Source organism: Enhydra lutris, unplaced genomic scaffold (assembly GCF_002288905.1).
Source record: "Enhydra lutris kenyoni isolate GAN:26980312 unplaced genomic scaffold, ASM228890v2 scaffoldscaffold31, whole genome shotgun sequence".
Lineage (NCBI taxonomy): Eukaryota > Metazoa > Chordata > Mammalia > Carnivora > Mustelidae > Enhydra > Enhydra lutris.
The window spans coordinates 10,543,480-10,563,874 of record NW_019154115.1 but is presented as its reverse complement, the minus strand read 5'-3'; the positions used below and the strand labels follow the sequence as shown (position 1 = coordinate 10,563,874).

Genomic DNA, 20,395 nt, shown 5'->3' with positions numbered 1-20,395 from the left:
ATGTAAATTGGAGCAAACACTCTGGAAAACAGTACAGAGGTCCCTTAAAAGACTAAAAATAGAAATATACAATCCAGTAATTCCACTTCCGGATATTTACCCAAAGAAAACAAAAACACCAATTAGAAAAGATATGTACACCCCTATGTTTACTGCATTATTATTTACAAGCCAAGATATGGAAGCAATGTAAGTGCCCATCAACAGACGATGGACAAAGAAGATGTGGTATATATACACAATGGAGTATTATTCAGCCATGAAAACTAATGAAATCTTATCATTCACAACAACATGGATGGACCTAAAGGGTATCAAGCTAAGTGAAATAAGTTGGACAGGGGCACCTGGGTGGCTCCGTTGTTAAGCGTCTGCCTTCGGCTCTGGTCATGATCTCAAGGTCCTAGGATCGAGCCCCGCTCAATGCTCAGCAGGAAGCCTGCTTCTCCCTCTCCCCCTCCCCTTGCTTGTGTTCCCTCTCTCACTGTTTCTCTGTCAAATAAATAAATAATATCTTTAACAACAACAACAAAAATAAATTAGAGAAAGGAATTATATGATTTCACTTACATGTGGATCTAAAAACAAAAACAAAAATGAACGAACAACAACAAAAAAAGCAGGCAAATAAATGTAGAGAACTGGTAGCTGCCAGAGGGGAAGGGGGTGATGGGATAGGTGAAATAGTGAAGGGGATTAAGAGGTACAAATTTCCTAAACTTATTATGATGAACACTGAGTAATGTACAGAATTAATGAATCATATATTTACACCTGAAACTAATATAATACTGCATGCTAACTATATTGAAAAAAATCAATACGTACATAAGTAAATGGTACAAACTTCCAATTACAAAATAAACAAGTCGGGGCGCCTGGGTGGCTCAGTGGGTTAAGCCTCTGCCTTCGGCTCAGGTCATGATCTCAGAGTCCTGAGATAGAGTCCCGCATCGGGCTCTCTGCTTCCTCCTCTCTCTCTGCCTGCCTCTCTGCCTACTTGTGATCTCTGTCTGTCAAATAAATAAATAAATTCTTTAAAATAAATAAATAAACAAGTCACAGGGATAAGAAGTACAACATATGGAATACAGTCAACAATATCACGGTAATCTTGCAGGGTGACAGGTGCTAACTATACTTATTGTGGTAAGCATTTCATAACGTGTATGTAATTGTTAAATCACTATGCTGTATACCTGAAATTAATCAGTCAACTATACTCAATTTAAAAATTTAAAATTACGTATTTTACTATATATAAATACACACACGTATATATAGTATAAATAACTGAATATACAAAATATATACTGTATTTTATTACATGCAATAAAATACATATATAAAATCAACTACTGTACTGAATTAAATTCAATAAAATAAAATCTAGCAAACTCATATAAAGCAAAGTATAATACAGATCTATTTTCTGGCTTGAATCTTTACCCATCAAGGTATAAATATTCAAACAATTAAATCAAAGAAATTTTGTCAGTCAGAACATGGAAAAGTGGCAGGGAACACTGGCAGAAGTCTTAGGAGTCATTTAGTCTTCCCTTCTATTTAGTGCAAGAGTTCTACCAACAGCATGTGAAGCTGATGGTTTTAATGAATCAGTGCAGGTGTGCCCAGACCTCTCAGGCAGTCTTTCTCCCTACCGAAATATCTTAGAAAACTACCTTCAAAAATTCTGAGAGATGAAAATTGTGCTCTTTTGCAGCAGGAGTTGGCCTGTGGATAAATCCAACCTATTGTCTATCTTTACAAATAAATTTTTGTTGGAATACAGTCATGCCCATTTGTTTTCCACATTATTGTCCATGGCTCCTTTCATGTTACAATGGCAGAGTTAAACTGTTGCAAACAAAACCCAAAATATTTATCTGGTCCTTTACAAAAAGTTTGCCTCCCACTTTTCTAAAGCAACACCAGTGAAGTCTGTATCCTCTTTTCCATGACAGTATTAAAAAACCTAGAGATTATTAGTCCCATTTGCTTTTAAAGATTTATTTATTTATTTGACAGAGAGAGAGAGAGAGAGATCACAAGTAGGCAGAGAGGCAGTCAGAGATAGAGAGGAGGAAGCAGGCTCCCTGCCGAGCAGAGAGCCCAATGTGGGGCTCGATCCCAGGACCCTGGGATCATGACCCGAACCGAAGGCAGAGGCTTTAACCCACTGAGCCACCAGTCGCCCCTAGTCCCATTTGCTTTTAGTCTTTTCTTCCCATTTATGGACTATTACTCCTATGTCACTATTTTCAGTAGCTCAAATCCTTAAGCATGCCCTTCTCTACACTATAATTGATGAATGACCCTCAGATAAAGTAGGAAAATGAATCCATCATCCCATCTAAGAAGACAGTGGAACCATTTTCTGATACAACATTTCTATTAATGCAGTTTAGGGTTTCATTTATCTTTTATATTCATAAAGAAAAGAGGTTTCATTTACTTATCTCTTGCTCCTTCACGTTGCTGACACATATCTTTTACAGTAATAACTTTTTTAAAAGGCAATGTGTATGTATTACTTTTGTAAACAAAAACACTCTATGAGGAAATATCCACACATTCTTTTCAACATAATTTGTCTGGATCTGGGGACCAGATGTTATGTCACATATTTAAGGCTCCTACGTGATAATTTTCTCTTTCTCTTCTCTTACTGTAAGCTATAGCTCTATTCTGTTGTTTGATACAAGTTTTTCCATATGAGAATTATTCTCCTGAAGGAAACAAAACAGGCTCTATTATACTGAAAGTACTAAAGGAACATTCAGGAAACTGGTACACAGATGAAGAGCTTAGGAAGAAGCAGGAGAGTGCCCCAAAATACCAACAAGTGTGATTTGGTGAAAGATGCAAAGGCTTATTGATCAGACAACACTAAGCTTGACATAGATTCTGTTCCTTCTTAGCTGTATCATACAGGATAATTTCAAAAGTAGATTACGGTGAAGATACAATTGATGAGCCAAGCATTACCTTAAATATATATTTTTTAAGATTTTATTTATTTATTTGACAGACAGAGATCACAAGTAAGCAGAGAGGCAGGCAGAGAGAAAGGAAGGGAAGCAGGCTCCCTGCTGAGCAGAGAGCTCGATGTGGGGCTCGATTCCAGGATCCTGAGATCATGACCTGAGCCGAAGGCAGAGGCTTTAACCCAATGAGCCACCCAGGCGCCCCACCTTAAATATTTTTAAACATAAAACATAACCAGTATTTTGATGTAGGAATCACCTTTACCTAGTGCCTCAGACTTCTATCTGGAAGAACTCCCTTACCTGCCTTAACCCAAAGAAGAATAATAAACCTCCTGACTAGTGTGCACATTTCTTTCTTTTTTTTTTCTTTAAGATTTATTTATTTATTTATTTATTTATTTGACAGAGAGAGAGAGAGAGAGAGAGAGAGAGATCAAAAGTAGGCAGAGAGGCAGGCAGAGAGAAAGGGAAACGGGCTCCCTGTTGAGCAGAAAGCCTGATGTGGGGCTTGATCCCAGGACCCTGATATCACATCTGAGATCATGACCTGAGCCAAAGGCAGATGCTTAACCCACTGAGCCACCCAGGTGTCCCTAGTGTGCACATTTCTTGAATATGTGGAGCTAATATCATAAAGAGCTGGCAACACTAGTGATTGACACTATTCTTCCAATCAGGTTTTGGAATGGAATAAGGCAGAAATTCTGAGTATTTTTTTTGTTGCATCGGCAAGCCCATTTGGCAGCAGCAGCTCTGAAGCTATGAACTCTCATCATTGTACCATTAATATTACTGATTTTTTAAACTTCATATGGAACTCTCTTATGTCTTAATTTTCATTTGGTTCCAAACTCAGGATCAGGAACCCCCCCCCACTTTATTTTTTAAGATTTTATTTATTTATTTGACAGACAGAGATCACAAGTAGGCAGAGAGGCAGGCAAAGAGAGAGGAGGAAGCAGGCTCCCTGCTGAGCAGAGAGCCCAATGTGGAGCTCAATCCCAGGACCCTGGGATCATGACCTGAGCTGAAGGCAGAGTCTTTAACCCACTAAGCCACCCAGGCACCCCCAGGACCCCTTTTCTGAATATGGGTCCTCTGATTAGTGTTCTACATCACCCTTCTTGCATAAGTCATACTCGTAATTCAGTGTTCAGCTTATTTCCTTTTTTAAAAAAAGATTTTGTCTATTTATTTGAGAGAAAGAGAAAAGTCGAGAGACAGCATGAGTGTGGGGAGGTGCAGCACAGAGGGAGAAACAGACTCCCTGCTGAGCAGGGAGCCCAACATGGGCCTCGATCCCAGGACCCTGAGATCATGACCTGGACCACAGGCAGACGCTTAATTGACTGAGTCACCCAGGAACCCCTCGCCCTGCTTCTTTAAAATATAACAAAAACTAATGCATTTGCAAAGAAATAAATTCAGAATCTTCCGCATTTGTTTTTCCTACAATCTATTAACAGTCTCATTACGTCTAATTCAATAGCAAGTGCTTTAGCTCCTTATCATTATGTCTTTCCAAACTTCCAGTTCAGCTTTCATAAAACGATCTTTGTTAGGAATTCATAGATTTAATTTTAAGGATTTTTTTTTTTTATTTGACAGAGAGCACAAGTAGGCAGAGAGGCAGGCAGAGAGAGAGGGGGAAGCAGGTTCCCCAGCCACCCAGGCGCCCCTCATAGATTTAATTTTAAATGAATAATTATGAACAGGCCTGGGAACAAATACAATTGACTCTTGGTAAGGCTACAACTCATATATTAGAGCGGAAGCACAGAAGCACGCTAGAGTATAACTGATTAGACACAAATGACCAATGGGTCCATCATTATTAGTCGATGTATTTTCCAGGGGGAATGGAAAGAACTGATTAATCTAACTGGAAGAAGAACTTCAATATCCTCACCTTTAAAATGGGGATACCACTATCCTTCTTTTAAGTTTCCCATGAGGATTAAATGAAATACTAGGTATAAATTGTCTAGAGAAGTATTTGGCACAAACCAAGTGCTCAATAAATACATGAGGCCAACACTTAATGGAACCAAGCTCCATATCCAAACAGCAGAAAATTTATGACACAAGTCAATCTTATCTGAATAATCTACTTGAGGTAAAAATTGGGAATGTTGTTGGGGATTATTTCCCATAATCCCGGCTAACGTTTCAGTATGGGAGACAAAAACAAATTTTAAAACTTCCCCAACAGTGCCGGAGCCACTGCAGCCAAGTCCAGATCCAGTCTCGTGAGCCGCTGACGCCCGCCCTCCCGACGTGCACTCCCGATTCCTTTTGGTTCTAAGTCCAAAATGGCAACTCTCAAAGATCAGCTGATTCAGAATCTTCTTAAGGAAGAACATGCCCCCCAAAATAAGATTACAGTTGTTGGGGTTGGTGCTGTTGGCATGGCTTGTGCCATCAGTATCTTAATGAAGGACTTGCAGATGAACTTGCTCTTGTTGATATCATGGCAGACAAACTGAAGGGAGAGATGATGGATCTCCAGCATGGAAGCCTTTTCCTTAGAACACCAAAAATTGTCTCTGGGAAAGACTATAATGTGACTGCAAACTCCAAGCCGGTTATTATCACAGCTGGGGCACGTCAGCAAGAGGGAAAAAGCCGTCTTAATTTGGTCCAGCGTAACGTGAACATCTTTAAGTTCATCATTCCTAATGTCATCAAATACAGCCCAAACTGCAAGTTGCTTGTTGTTTCCAATCCAGTGGATATCTTGACCTATGTGGCTTGGAAGATAAGTGGCTTTCCCAAAAACCGTGTTATTGGAAGTGATTGCAATCTGGATTCAACCTGGTTCCGTTACCTAATGGGAGAAAGGCTGGAAGTTCACCCGTTAAGCTGTCACAGGTGGATCCTCAGGGAGCATGGAGACTCCAGTGTGCCTGTATGGAGTGGAGTAAACATTGCTGGTGTCTCTCTGAAGAATCTGCACCCTGACTTGGGCACTGATGCAGATAAGGAACAGTGGAAAGAGGTTCACAAACAGGTGGTTGACAGTGCCTATGAGGTGATCAAACTGAAAGGTTACACTTCCTGGACCACTGGACTGTCTGTGGCAGATTTGGCAGAAAGTATAATGAAGAATCTTAGGCGGGTGCATCCAATTTCCACCATGATTAAGGGTCTCTATGGAATAAAAGATGATGTCTTCCTTAGTGTTCCTTGCGTCTTGGGACAGAATGGAATTTCAGATGTTGTGAAGGTGACTCTGACTCCTGAGGAAGAAGCCCGTTTGAAGATCTCCCACTCTGGAGGATCCAAAAGGAGCTGCAGTTTTAAAGTTTTCTGATGTACCACTTCACTGTCTAGACTACGACAGGGTTTTAGCTGGAGGTTATGTACATCGTCCTTATTATCTGATCTGTGACTTAAATAATATCAAAATGGCCTAAGGAAAAAACATCGGTTTCCTAAAGTTCTAAATAGGAATGGTTCAGCAAACCCTGCAGCTATACCCTAATGCTGGATGATACCTGCCTTTGTAGTCCTAAATTGTAGTCCTCATCTCAGAGGCACCACTGCCAATACTGCATATGCAGCAGGTGCTCTTCAAACCAGATGCATATTTCCTGTGTGTTCTATGACTTCTGGTTCTTTTCACTCAACACCCAACATGCCTAGTCCATCTTTTCCAGTCAGTCACATCCTGGGCTCCAACGTATAAATTCATTATTGCATGTATTGTGCATAACTGTTCCAAAGGATCTTACTTCGTGTACCATGTATGTCAGAATATAGTGTACATTGCCATATAATGTAAAAAGACCATGCAACCAACTAAGTGTCATACCAACTAAAATACCAAATAAAATTTGAACAGTGACCTTTTTTTTGGAAAAAAAACAAAACAAAACAAAAAACAAACAAAAAAAACCTTCCCCAATAACGTAAACATGACATTCAATGCCTCTAAACATCGAGAGAAAGGAAAAGCCTCAATATCCTAAAAGACAAGAAAAACCGGGTGGTGGGATTATGACATTGGGGAGGGTATGTGCTATGGGGAGTGCTGTGAAGCGTGTAAAGCTGGCGATTCACAGACCTATACCCCTGGGGCTAGTAATACATTATATGTTTATAAAAAAAAATTAAAAAATTAAAAAAAAAAAGACAAGAAAAACCACCTAGCACTCTGCAGATTATTCCATTCTCATCTGTTGGCCGGGAAAGAGCAACCTGTTCTCCTTTCAATTCAGAAATCCTGTAAAATCAGTATATTACTATTTCCTTCTACTAACCCCATGGCCTGACAAGATAGGATCCATCTAAGGAAATATAATCACCAGAATCTAAGATAAGGAAGAAAGGAAGGAAGGAAGGAAGGGAGGGAGGATGGATGGATTATAACTACTCAGAATTACATTTTTACCATTATAGGCCAACCCTGAAAAATAAATACAGTACACTAAATGTTAAGTTCACATGTGCTAGGTTTTAGTCAATGCAATAGTCATATATAAAGACCAAAAACGTCACTTATTTGCAAAGAACAAGACTTATAACCTGATTCCTATCCTATATAAACATGTTTTTCTGCTACATATTCTGAGGCATAGATCTTATTGTGAACAGCATTCCCAAACCGCCTCTTCATGGTGGCTGAGAATCCTAACCTAACTATACACTAAGCCACTGTTAATGCCAATTTCCTGTTCCTTCACTCCTGTCATCTACTATACTCAGGACCTTACCCGTCTTCTATTTTCACTATGACACTCTAGCCTCAGCATGGCCCTCAAATCTAGAAACACTTTAAAGGTTCTGCCTCAGCTCTTAGTCCCAAGTGCTCTATGTACTCACATTCTGCCCAATAGCCAACAAAAATGCTAAGCTTTCTGTATTTGAAATCTTAAGTTTTCTTTCAAAAAAACTAAAATTTTGTTAGCATGAGTCTATAATTTTGTTCTACATGGGACATAAAAGCAGCAGAAAAGATAATCTAATTAAGAGAAAGAGATTAACTAAAGAGAATACATGGTGAAAGAAGTAAATGTGAAATTAGCATAACATACATGAAGTCTAAAAAAATGAAAGGTGCTATGTGTCTTACCTCCCCCATCCACCTCACATAATACAAAACTTAATGATTATCCTTAATTTCAAAACTAACAGATTGCTCCTGTTGAATCTGAAGCTCTTCACAAGGACAGCCATACCACCCTCTGTTTCTTATCCACACTTACTCATCCCTCTTCCATGAAGTCTTCCCTGATTAACTAGAAGAGAGCTTAGCATTGTTCCACCTACACACAGTCTCAAAATTCTTCCATGTCTGCCACCTGAAATAACATGCTTTCCTAACTGCCCATATAGAAAAATAAACCACTTAATCTATTTACTTAATTGAGCACATTTCCCAAGTGATCTTATTCAGCTAGCCAGCTATTCAGTTTTGGTCAGGTCATAATGGTTCTGTGTTGCTTGTCTACTTAAGATTCTTTGAATCTCAAACTTAATGTTTGAGGCAAAATATAATCTATGGAAATTATGCAGCAAGTTAAATAAAATAGATTTCTCCCTCACTACTTTTACATTTTTTTCAAAAGGAAAAAAAAGCACCTTTTAAAAAGACTTCCTGGGGAGCCTGGGTGGCCCAGTCATTAAGCCTCTGCCTGTCTGGGGCTCAGATCATGATCCCAGGGTCACCGCATCAGGCTCTCTAGTAGGCAGGGAGTCTGCTTCTCCCTCCCCCACTCCCCCTGCTTGTGTTCCCTCTTTCGCTGTGTCTCTGTCAAATAAACAAAATATTTTAAAAAATTAAAATTAAAATTAAAAAAGACTTCCCTACCAATATGTGTGAAACTTTGCCATGTAAGGTATTACCTTCCCCAAATTCACACCTGAAGAAATATAAACACAAGGTTTACAACACAAAGAATTCTCTGGAAGAGGACCTCAAGATACATTCAATATATTTGCCTCTGCTCCTACCCCAATTATCCACAGGTTCGCCACTTATCCCCTGACCACAATATGTATGTAACGCTTGGCTACATAAAGAGAATACATGTCCTAGATTTTCTAGGACAATCTCTATCTCATTTACCCTTCTTCCCTCCATACGCATGTCATAAGTATAATGAAATGTGATTGAACTGTTACAAATTTTTAAGACTTTGTGAATACAAAGGTCTAATGAAAGGAATTAAATGACACGGATTAGCTGTACAAAACACATGGTCACTACATTTATAAATAAAGGCAGTGAGCAAAATACATCTGAAACATCTTTAATACTGCCCACTAAAAACTTGTATTTGGTCAATGCTGGCAACCACAATATTAGAACTTGGCCTTCTTTCTCTTAGATGGATTTCTAAAATACAAGTTGCTACCAGGCTAACTCCTCCCCTTCTTAGCAGGTTACCAAAATTCCAAACAGTTTGGTCTTGATTTCCTTACTAAACGCTCATTAAAATACAGTTGACCCTTGAGATCACTGAATAGTGAAGGGACAGAAGACACCTAGAGCAGTCAAAACTTTGCGTATAACTTTTTTTTTTTTTTAAGATTTTATTTATTTATTTGACAGAGAGCAAGATCACAAGTAGGCAGAGAGGCAGGCAGAGGGAGGGGGGGGGGGGAAGCAGGCTCCCTGCTGAGCAGAGAGCCCGATATAGGGCTGGATCCCAGGACCCTGAGATCATGACCTGAGCCGAAGGCAGAGGCTTAACCCACTGAGCCACCCAGGCGCCCTTGCGTATAACTTTTGACTCCCCTGACACCTAACTACTAATAGTCTGTTTACTGGAAGCCTTACCAATAACATGAATAGTGGATTGACACATATATCATATGTTTTATGTATTTATATACTGTATTCTTACAATAACGTAAGCTGTAAGAAAAAATGTTAAGAAAATCATAAAGAAGAGAAAATACATTTACAGTACTGTAACATATTTATTGGAAAAAATCCTCATAAGTGGACCTCCTGCATAGTTCAAATCCATGTTGTTCAACAGTCAACTGTAAAGTAAATTTACTTCTCTCCTACAAGTCAGCATAGGCCTTCCATCTCATGTAAGGCTTCTATTCTCATACTTGAGCACAGAGGGTCCTCCTTAACTGAAAGATTTAGTAGTTAAGTGCAGCTCATCAATATCAAAAGCATTACCTTTGTTGTTGCTATTGTAACACAGTCTTTTCTGTTTTCTCTGGTTTTTGTTGTGTTTTACTTTGTTTTCCGATGACTACACTTTGACTGGCTTTCAAATATCTTTGGACTCAAATGCAAAACTTAACAGCAATACCCCGGCCTCTTACTAGGTAATCCTTATACTCCCTGGAGTTTAGAGGCTTGCCAAATTAATCTGGTGTCCCTTGCTTTCTCTCCCAGATAGTATTTACTGACAACCCCTTATCCTGGATGAAGAAGGAAATAGTGTTTCATGTATATTTAAGTTCAAGAACATAATGTGGTGTCTCAGACTCACTGGGCAGAGTTCAGTCCAAGGGATGATGTGAACATCTGCAGAACAAGTACAATCTTCAAGCAATAAATCTAGGCCTCACGATTCCTGAAGTTGTTTCCAGTTTTTTTTTGTTTTTTTTTTTTTTTTTACTATTATCAACAATCCTGCTTTGAGCATCTCTGTACATCTATCTTGATACACTTCTGCAAGCATATTTAAAGGAAATAATGGGGTAGAGTGCTACAGAAGGGCTCTAGAAGTTTTTCTTAAAAGGACAAGTAATCATTTTTTACTTCATGATCTATACAGTCTTTCAACTACCCAACTTTGCCTTGTAGTGCAAAAGTAGTCATAGATAGACAGTATAAATATAGATGTGCGGGACTGTATTACAATAAAACTTTATTTACAAAAAAAACAGGCAGTGAGCCCGATTTGGTCCCAAGAGTGAGGGTAGTAGTTTATGTCCTTACTACAGGTAATATACCTTTAAGTGGCAGTACCAGGCTGAAAGTTATATGCATTTGACATTTTTATTACTATTCAAATGGATCATTTTTAAAATAGAGATATGGGGCCCCCAAATGGACACTCCAGAGACAGCACTCCTTATCTCAGTGTCAAGAACTGTGAAGGGTCTGAGATTAGGCCTTACTCCTAAGCTAACAAGGTAAACCCTTCAGTTTTGTAGATGAAGGCAGAACACATGAGATTCCTGAGTCAGAGATAAACTACTCTATTAGTCATATCATAGCAAGCAGCATGAGCATCAGTGCCTTTGCATCAGTCCCCCTTACCCCACATCCCAAGGCAGCAAATAAATGAGTCCAAATGGATGTGTGCACAGTGAGTTTACGGGAGAGAAAACCTTTGTTTAGGGAGCCCAATCTTTTGTAGTGCACGGTAAGCATGGCTGACCTTTGTCTAGAGAGACATTATACTGAATAGTAAAACATATCTGACCTTTGCCCTAGAAAAAGACACTATGTCTATTTCCCAAGACTGTTTACTATATAAGCATCCTTGAAAGGATAGTCCAAAACAAAGTCAATCAGTGCCTCTGCTTGCAAAACATGCGGAAATATAAGCGGCCTGTGGAAAATTACCTCTAGTACCATGTATCCTTTGTTTCTACATTGTCAGGACTCCTAGCAAATTTTTCCAAAGCATTCCACTCTATTGACCAAGCTGATTAATCTGAGAAAGGGAAGACCAAATCTATTTAATTTGTCTTACCCATCATGTAATGAAAGCTACCACTATAAACAGGATTCCAAAGCAACAAGATAAGGCCAACCTAGAGTATTAAATCCACCATGTCCTCCAGGGTCCTGGGCCAAAACAGTTGAACAAGTCCCATAAATCCAAGTGGCTTTCTCCTTATGTGTCTGAACTGACCTTTCCACTTAGATGGAAGCACTAATCCAGGTATAGGAAACATGTATTAGCAATTAGACCCTGCCTGGCCCGCAAGGAAATCTAAGGCAATTCTATCATCCATAACAACCCTGGCCAGTAACTTGAGGCTGACTTAAATACCTTCTAGAGCCATGGTGGTATTATTGATCACTTCAGCTAAAGTCGGGGACAAATTTCATAATACCTATCCTAACAGGATGATTCCATCACAAGGATAACTGCCTGCAGAGTTCATGTAAATAATGAATTAGTCATCCTTCCAAGAAATTCCCCCATGTGTTCAAGATTAGCCTCATTTTGGAGAAATCTCTATAATAATTTAAAAACAACATAATGTTTCATTAAATACATAAAGGTTTCTTACAACTCACCTTATAGTACAAGTCACTGTGTTTTTGGTAAGGAGGGGAGTTGATGCCTGGCTTTCATACAAGAAGCCCGATGCCAGGAGTGTTGCTTACAATTGTTGGAGATCCACAAATAGGACCTAAGTCACAAGCTAACGGTGGATCAAATGTGGCCTTTTAACGGGCTGGTCTGCTTTAGGATTCCCAGTTTAGTTTGAACTGTGAAAAGACTGCCTAAGAAGTCAGGCCAAACTATCCTGTTTGTCCAAACATCAGCCAGCTGGCATTTGGCCACTTCTATGAAATGACTGAACAATGGCTACCGGAATGGGTGCAGGGAAGGCATGTGGTTTTGACAGGTGTTTTGTGTGGGAGGTAGAGAAATTAGGGTCATCCTCTGCTGTTTTCTGTAGACTTCTCAATAAAGTTAAGAGGAATGACAAACCATGATCAGAGCTATCTGGAGGTGGACAGCATACCCAGCACTCAGTTAAATGTAAGGCACCAGGAGCAGTTTGGGGGAGCTGCACCAGAAGTTTTCATTCCTGAGGAAGGCTCTGGGGGTGATTTTGAAAAACAAAGTTCATGAATGGTTTCTCCTCAGCCCCTACTTCCCACAGCTTAAGATATTACCTACCTAGAACCCAGGGAAAACTGGTATGTCTCATTCCAGTAGCCATAAATTCAATCTTTATCTAATAATTTCCTCCCCAGACCCAGACTCTTCATCTGGAAAAGTCAAATGCAAAAGAAACAAGGGCTTTCTAAAAATAAAAATTCTAGAGAACCATTATACACCCCTTTATTCTGACTCCCACAAGCCATCGTAGGGAGATTTGATCAGTATATTTGACCAAATGGTCATTATTCTTATAACCTAAGATTCTAGAATACAACAAAAGAACCTAGGTGGCTGAATGAGAATTGGGTTTGAATCCCCTAAACTGTTTCTTAAGGTAGGTTGTCACCTAAAGGGTGTACCAACTAGGCTGCCCTATAGCTACTTTTAGGTTATTTAAAAAAAAAAGACCTATGATACCCAGTGATTTTCAAGATGGGTAACATCTGTATAACTCCCTATACCTTTTATCCTGATCATTATTCAGAAAGCAGCCAAAAGGAGAAGATGCCTTTCTGGATCTACCTCCATTCAATGACCAAACCACTTACAAAAATGTGTGAACCAGGAGGAAGTGAGGGAAGGTTAGAAACTTTCTAAGTCAACTTTCAGACAATTTCAACACAAAACAATACTGGATGACCATAGATGACTGGCCATGTGAAAGGTCCACTGAATACCTTAACTCTCAGCCAACTGTTGAGTGGCTTTGAGAAATAAAGGTGTATCATTGTTAAGATACAAATGGTCTGGGGCACCTGGGTGGTTCAGTGGGTTGGGGCCTCTGCCTTCGGCTTAGGACATGATCCCATGGTCCTGGGATCTAGCCCCACGTCGGGATCTCTGCTCAGAGGGGAGCCTGCTTCCCCTTCTCTCTCTGCCGGTCTCTGCCTACTTGTGATCTCTGTTTGTCAAATAGATAAATAAAATCTTAAAAAAAAAAAAAAAAGATGCACACGGTCTGAGAGCTGAACACATGCCATAGATTAGTTTCAAGAGCCACAATGGTACAGTCAGAATTGGCTGATCAGGCTAGTACAACAACACTGTAATCTGAAAAAGTGTCAACAGCAGTGAGGCACTACCAATAGCTCCAAGAAAAGGTCAAAGGCTTAATGCCAAAAAGAACAGGCCTCTATCACTGCAAGAAACAGGGTCAATTTCTGGAATGAGTCACTGCCTGGTATACAGCAGCGGCCTCTGCATTAGAGACATAAGAGTACTCTCACTTTGTGCCCAACACTAGCATCTCACACCTAACCAGTTTTCACGAGATGGTATCAACTTTGCTAAGCCATTTAGATTCCACTGAATGCATTCAAAAGAACAATATAACCACTTTATTTCTAAATGTCAATACCAAACACCCAGGTTAAATCCTTTGCAATTACTAAACTTATAATTAAAAAGTTTAGATGTCAACTTGAAAATGTACCAAGAATTTCTTCAGATTTAAAAAAAAAGTCTAAAGAATTTCTCTATATTATGGTATTTTCTCTATACTATGGTTGAAACCCTATAATTTCATTACTTCACACATGGTTCTTGATAAAACTCAGGACTGTACAAATGCTTCAACTTGCTGAAAATGCCTAGTTGTTAAGCCCATTTTCTTGCTGCAAAGTTCTATTTTCTCCCAAAGTCTATGACAGTGTCTGGTACATAGTAGGCACTTAAACTCACTGAATAAATTAAAATCAAAAGCCAATTTTTTTTTTTAAATTCTCTCTGACTTTCTAATACACTCCTTCCCTACCTGACACAAGGCAGATTAAATGCCTCAAGACAACCGGGAGAAGATGTTGTGTATGGAAATACAAAAGAGAAAAACACATTATCTTTATTTTTACTCATAATTTTATTCAGTTTAACAAAGAAACAAATCTGTAGCATCTTATATAGAACGATCTCAAAGAATTTTTTAACATTTATTCTTAAAAAACAGAATCCTTGTGCACTGTTGATAGGAATGTAAATTGGTGCAACCACTATGGAAAACAATATGGAGATTCCTCAAAAAATTAGAAATACCATAACATTCTATTCCTTTACTAAGGAGTAAAGAAAACAAAAGCACTAATTTCAAAAGATATATACACTCCTATGTTTACTGTAACATTATTTACAATAGCCAAGATGTGGAAACAACGCAAGTGTTCATCAAAAGATGAATGGATAAAGATGTGGTAATATATACAATGGAATATTACTCAGTCATAAAAAAGATGAGATCTTACCCGCTGCAACAACATGGATGGATGTAGAGGGATTATGCTAAGTGAAGTAAGTCAAAAGACAAATACAATATGATTTCACTTATATATGGAATCTAAAAGCAACAACAACAAAAAAACAAAAATGGACCCCAAAATACAGAAAACAAACTGGTAGTTGACAGAGGGGGAGTTAGTGGGGGTGGGCAAGGGAAAACAAACTGGTAGTTGACAGAGGGGGAGTGAGTGGGGGGGGGCAAGGGAAGGGGAAGGGAAGTGGGAAATACAGGCTTCCAGTTATGGAATGAATGCTACTTGGGAAGGATGAAAGGTAAAACAAAGGAAACATAGTCAATGGTATTTAATAGTATTGTATGGTGGCAACACTTATGGTGAACATAACATAACATATAGCATTGTTGAATCACCATGTTGTATACATGGAACTAATGCAATATAGTGTGCCAACTACTTCAATAAAAATTTTTAATAAATAATCTTTAATCCTAAATTTAAAAAGGATACTCTAAGAATACTTAAAGGTTCTCAGTAATTCTTCAAATCAGTTAAAGTAAGCCAAGCCCCTTGCCCTTGCTCAGAGGATAGAAAAGTGATATAACTTACCACAGAGGCACAAAGACAACCATAAAGAAAAATAAGCAAAAAAAGAAACCACACCAGATTCAACAAAATTTTCCTGTAGAGAATACTGCTTGCCACCAAACCCCTCTTAATAAAGAGCTCACTGCCTCAGCTGCTGTGTCTGAGCTATACAGAGCAGTTTTTCCCAAGCTCGCCCTGCCCCCCCCCCCCCCCCCGCTTCCTAGGCAGCCCCTATCCAATGACATCCATGCAAAGCTATGAAGGCCTGCAATCGTAGCCCAACTCAGGACAACTCTAAAGGGACAATCTATCTACTGAATTCATAGTAGAGTAGGTCAAAAATGTCACTGGGCCTGAATCACAATTCAATTTTATCATATACCAAATTCTGCTTCCTTTCTTTCCTTTTCAGATATTGATCCCGAGAACATTCAACGAACATCCTGTAAGCTAAGCTCTATCTCACGCTTCCCATGGAATCTGCAATAATTCCCAAGAGCAATACTTATATTTACAGAGCACACAAGCCTTTAATAGTTTCTACTCATATATTCTAATAGTTGGAGAAACAACACTGTAAAAGAAAATACCATCACTTTTTCTGTGATAGTTCTAACTGAACCAAAATATTTTCCTTAAAAAAAAAAAATCGATACACTGGAAGTTATAAAGACCTCAGTTTTTACACCTATTAGCACTGTTTTCCAGGCTGGGACAATATTTCTTTCCTTCTAAACCCAAGTAACAGTCATTGAACATATTAATTTAGTATATTAAACATTAGGTTATTAACATGGTCTTATGTTTTATATGATTTTCATATTTCAATTTCTAATCATAACAGAAATTCCCCATTTAGATATTCTGTTTCCTCCACACAAATTAAAATTCAAAGTCTGCCTGTTAAGATCCCTTAAGAGGAAGAAAATACTTTACTGAAATGTAACAGCAAAAAGCAACATTCAGAAATGATTTAGTCATATTAGTAAAAGTATCATTTCATACAAATCTCATTACAAGAAGCAAAGTTAGAATATGAATTAATTACATGGAGAAATGTAGGAAAACACTTCCTAGGTCTACTTTCATAGCTGGCTCTCAAAATGTAATTTCTTCTCTTAGAAGTCCTTGAAATCATAAAAGTCTTTAAAAAATGATAGAAAGTCTTTAGACTCTATAAATATCTGAACTGAAAATTAGTTTTTGCCAACATAAGCAATAGAGAATGCGGATGATAGGAGAAAGGGAGAGCATTCTTTAGTAAAAGACAGTTGGTTTGTTTAATATTTAATCATTCCAAAAACTTAAAATGACTACTATGGTTAACAAAACTTTTATTAACCATTTTATACAATGTCTATATGCTGGTATCAAGGTAAGTCCAACAAAAAGCTAGCACAAACTCAAAGATCATCTCCCTTTACCTAAAGAAGGATCCTAGGAATTTTTCTGACACCCAAAACTTAAAAAACACCAGCTCATGGCTCTTCGTGCCCAGTTCTTAGACCTACAACATTATGACTAAATAAAAATGCAGCCACATGAACTACCAGAAATTCTGTTTTAAGGAATCAAGAACATCTGATGACTCATCCAGAAGAATGCTTAATAACCATCTTCCAAAATTAAAAGGGTCTCCAAACTTTTTCCAGAACAGCTCTATCCACACACCCTAATATCCAAGTGGATCTCCCTTGCCCAGGGGCTGTTTTTAGATAATCAACAAATCAGGCAATAACTATTTTCCTTACTTTTGCTTCAAAAATAGAGGAAAAAAAAAACCCTTTCCTTATAAATAAGATCAGCTTTGACCAACTATGAGTTAAAAACTCTCCAAATGAAAGTTAACTGATTCTCCTGTGTTGCTCCTTCTTGTTCTTCTTGTCAGGGTTAAGATAGACTTGCTTTAAAATTTTATTCTTATAAAGAATTTGCTGAAGAATTTTCATTTTTTTACTAAAAGGTAAGTTATACACCTTGCATTTAAGCTCAGAGTTTACCAACTACGCTGTCTCACATAAGCCCATCAGCAAATGAAATGCATGTTACCAATGTTCTCTATTTGGGTCCATGTTTTACACTTCTTATCTTTCCTGGCCTTCACTGACTATCAAGGAGTTTTGGGGTGTGCGTGGGGGAAACGGAGAAAGCAGGCAAGAGGAACAATTAAGTAAAACAGATACTGCATGCAAAGGTAAATAAAATCAGATACACAAAGAAATCAGAACTTATCATAACCTTACAGTCCAATAAAGATGATACTAATATGTCTAATAAAGTATCAAAAGTTTGGTAAAAGGTCTAATAGTAAGATTATGTTAAGAAGCCTTTAAAGGGCAGAGGACATTTTACCGGGAAAATAAAAACCTTAAGAGTGATATTTAGCTTCTTTAAAATACTCAAAGGACTATTATATAGAAGAGGAAATAAATTCACTTCATTTTGCCACAAGAGCAGAAATGAGATCCATGGGAAGAAGTTGTAAGGAGGCTGTCAAAGCCAGTTATTTCCCCAAGTTTATTCCATAGACCACTGACTGACCCACCAAGTAACCTCTCAAAAAGAATTCCATTTTCACATAAATTTGGGAAACATATGCAATGTGTTTATACAGTATATACAATTTGAGTACCTCTGGGAGATGAAAATGTACATGAGTACTAAAAAGTCCTATACTAAGAAAGTCTATTTAACTTTTTAAAATCAAGTATTCTCCAAATTTTTACCATGAGTGTTGTTGTATTTACACCTATTTTTATTTAAGTAACCCCTAAAAATATTGAGAAGTATCAATATAATAACGCTTTTCTAAGGATAATACACTGATCATAAGTCCTTAGAAATCAGATGAATTTCCTAAAGAATAATAAACAGATATTCACATTATCTGGCTAGAATCTATCTTATAGGCACAAAGTTTTAAGCACAAAATGTTTTTAATGAACAGAAGAAAAACAGTTCCATAAAAGAGACATACGGTATAGCTAATACTTTTAAGAATTAGAATGAATTTCTAAATTTCCTGAAAAGTTAGAGAATTGAGTATAAACTCACAAGTAAAAAAAAAAAAAAAGAATAAATGAGCCACACAAAATATGAATTAATGTTATGTTCCACGTTTAGGTTTTAGTTGAATATTTAATCCTCAATATTCTGAGAAGGGGATGGAAAACACTATGTAATTTTTCACATGAAGTCAGAATATTAGTTTATTATAACCTGGGAGTGAGAATCAGTCTTAATATAAATTTTATCACTGACAACAAAAGCTATATTCCTCATTAAAGGTCAACAGCCCATATCCTCCTCAAAATACTGGGAGACTGATGCCTTACCACATGAGGAGCCAGAGACAACAAGCTTTCAAGAAAGGGAAAAGTTCCATTTAATTTTAAGTTTGCCTGTGAGACCAAGTAAAGAGAAAGCTAAAAGCACAGAAGAGAAAAGTAACATTATTTAGCTCCCATTCTCATTCTGCACAGGTACCCAAGGATCATTAGATTCCATTGAACCTCATTATTCACAGGTTCTGTATATGCAAATTTGTCTACTTACTAAAATTTATTCATATACTGGTTGGGCTTTCAGCTATTTGTGGACATGTGCAGAGTCACGAAGAATTGGGAATACCTGGCATACATGTTCCCAGCTGAGGTCAAACAAGGCCTTCTTGTTTTAGCCCTCGGACTATAAAAAAGCATCCTTCTTGCAAACTATTTAGTGCCCTTTTTAATGTTTTTTTTGTTTGTTTGTTTTGTTTTTTTTTTGTCCTTTTTGTTGGTGGTTTCACTGTTCAAAATGGCTCCCAAGCCATTTTAAGTGCTTTCTAGTGTTCCTAAAGCACAAGAAGGTTGGGACATGTCTTATGGAGAAAATATGCTTAATTTCAGGTATGAGTTACAGTACTGTTGATCATGAGTTCAATGTTAATGAATCAACGAGATACATTAAGTCCTTAAACAGAAACACAAATAAAACATAAAACAAGTGTATATATATTGACTAATTAACAAAAGTTCTGTGACCAGAGGCTTGCAGGAACCTAATTCTGTATTTCTCCCAGAAGCAATGGTTCATTATTCATTAACTTAGCATCTGATAACTTTATAGAACATAACTATCTTTTTTTATTTTTTAAGATTTTATTCATTTATTTGACAGGCAGCGATGACAAGTAGGCAGAGAGGCAGGCAGACAGAGAGAGAGAGGTGGAAGCAGGCTCATGCTGAGCAGAGAGCCCAATGCGGGGCTCGATCCCAGGACCCTGAGATCATGACCTGAGCCGAAGGCAGAGGCTCAACCCACTGAGCCACCCAGGCGCCCCTAGAACATAACTATCTTGAAGGAAAACTGACTATCGTTATCCATTACCCTACACCACACCATCTTTAGGTTACCTCAACCAATGGAAAGTGCGAATCTGAAAGTTTCCAGAAATGAATGTTTGTTAAATTTCTAATATAAAAGCCCTTAGGAAATAATCATGATCCTCCTCTAGAAGAATAAATTTATCTAAGTATACTATTAACTAAGTAGTGATACAGTCTGGAAGAAGTACAGTAGTTTTAACTGGTGAACTCTCAGCTCACTTGGAAATCCAATTCATAGACTTTAGAATCGATCCTCTTTTCTTAGACGCAGAGTTCATATTATCTGCTGGTTTCCCAGGTATGAACATGATAAAGGATTAACCTGAATCACTCATGACCCACAAACTGTTAAGTGTTATGCGTGAGTCGTGCATCTTGAGAGGATCCGTGGACTA

At 38.0% G+C, this 20,395-nt stretch overlaps 1 protein-coding gene and 1 pseudogene across 5 annotated transcripts in view; one reads left to right on the top strand and one right to left on the bottom strand.

The window, feature by feature from the left end:
* LOC111153147 (transcription factor 12) overlaps positions 1 to 20,395 on the bottom strand; it is a 385,322-nt gene that overhangs the window by 264,038 nt on the left and 100,889 nt on the right. The window lies entirely within an intron of this gene.
* On the top strand, positions 5,258 to 6,293 carry LOC111153148 (annotated as a pseudogene).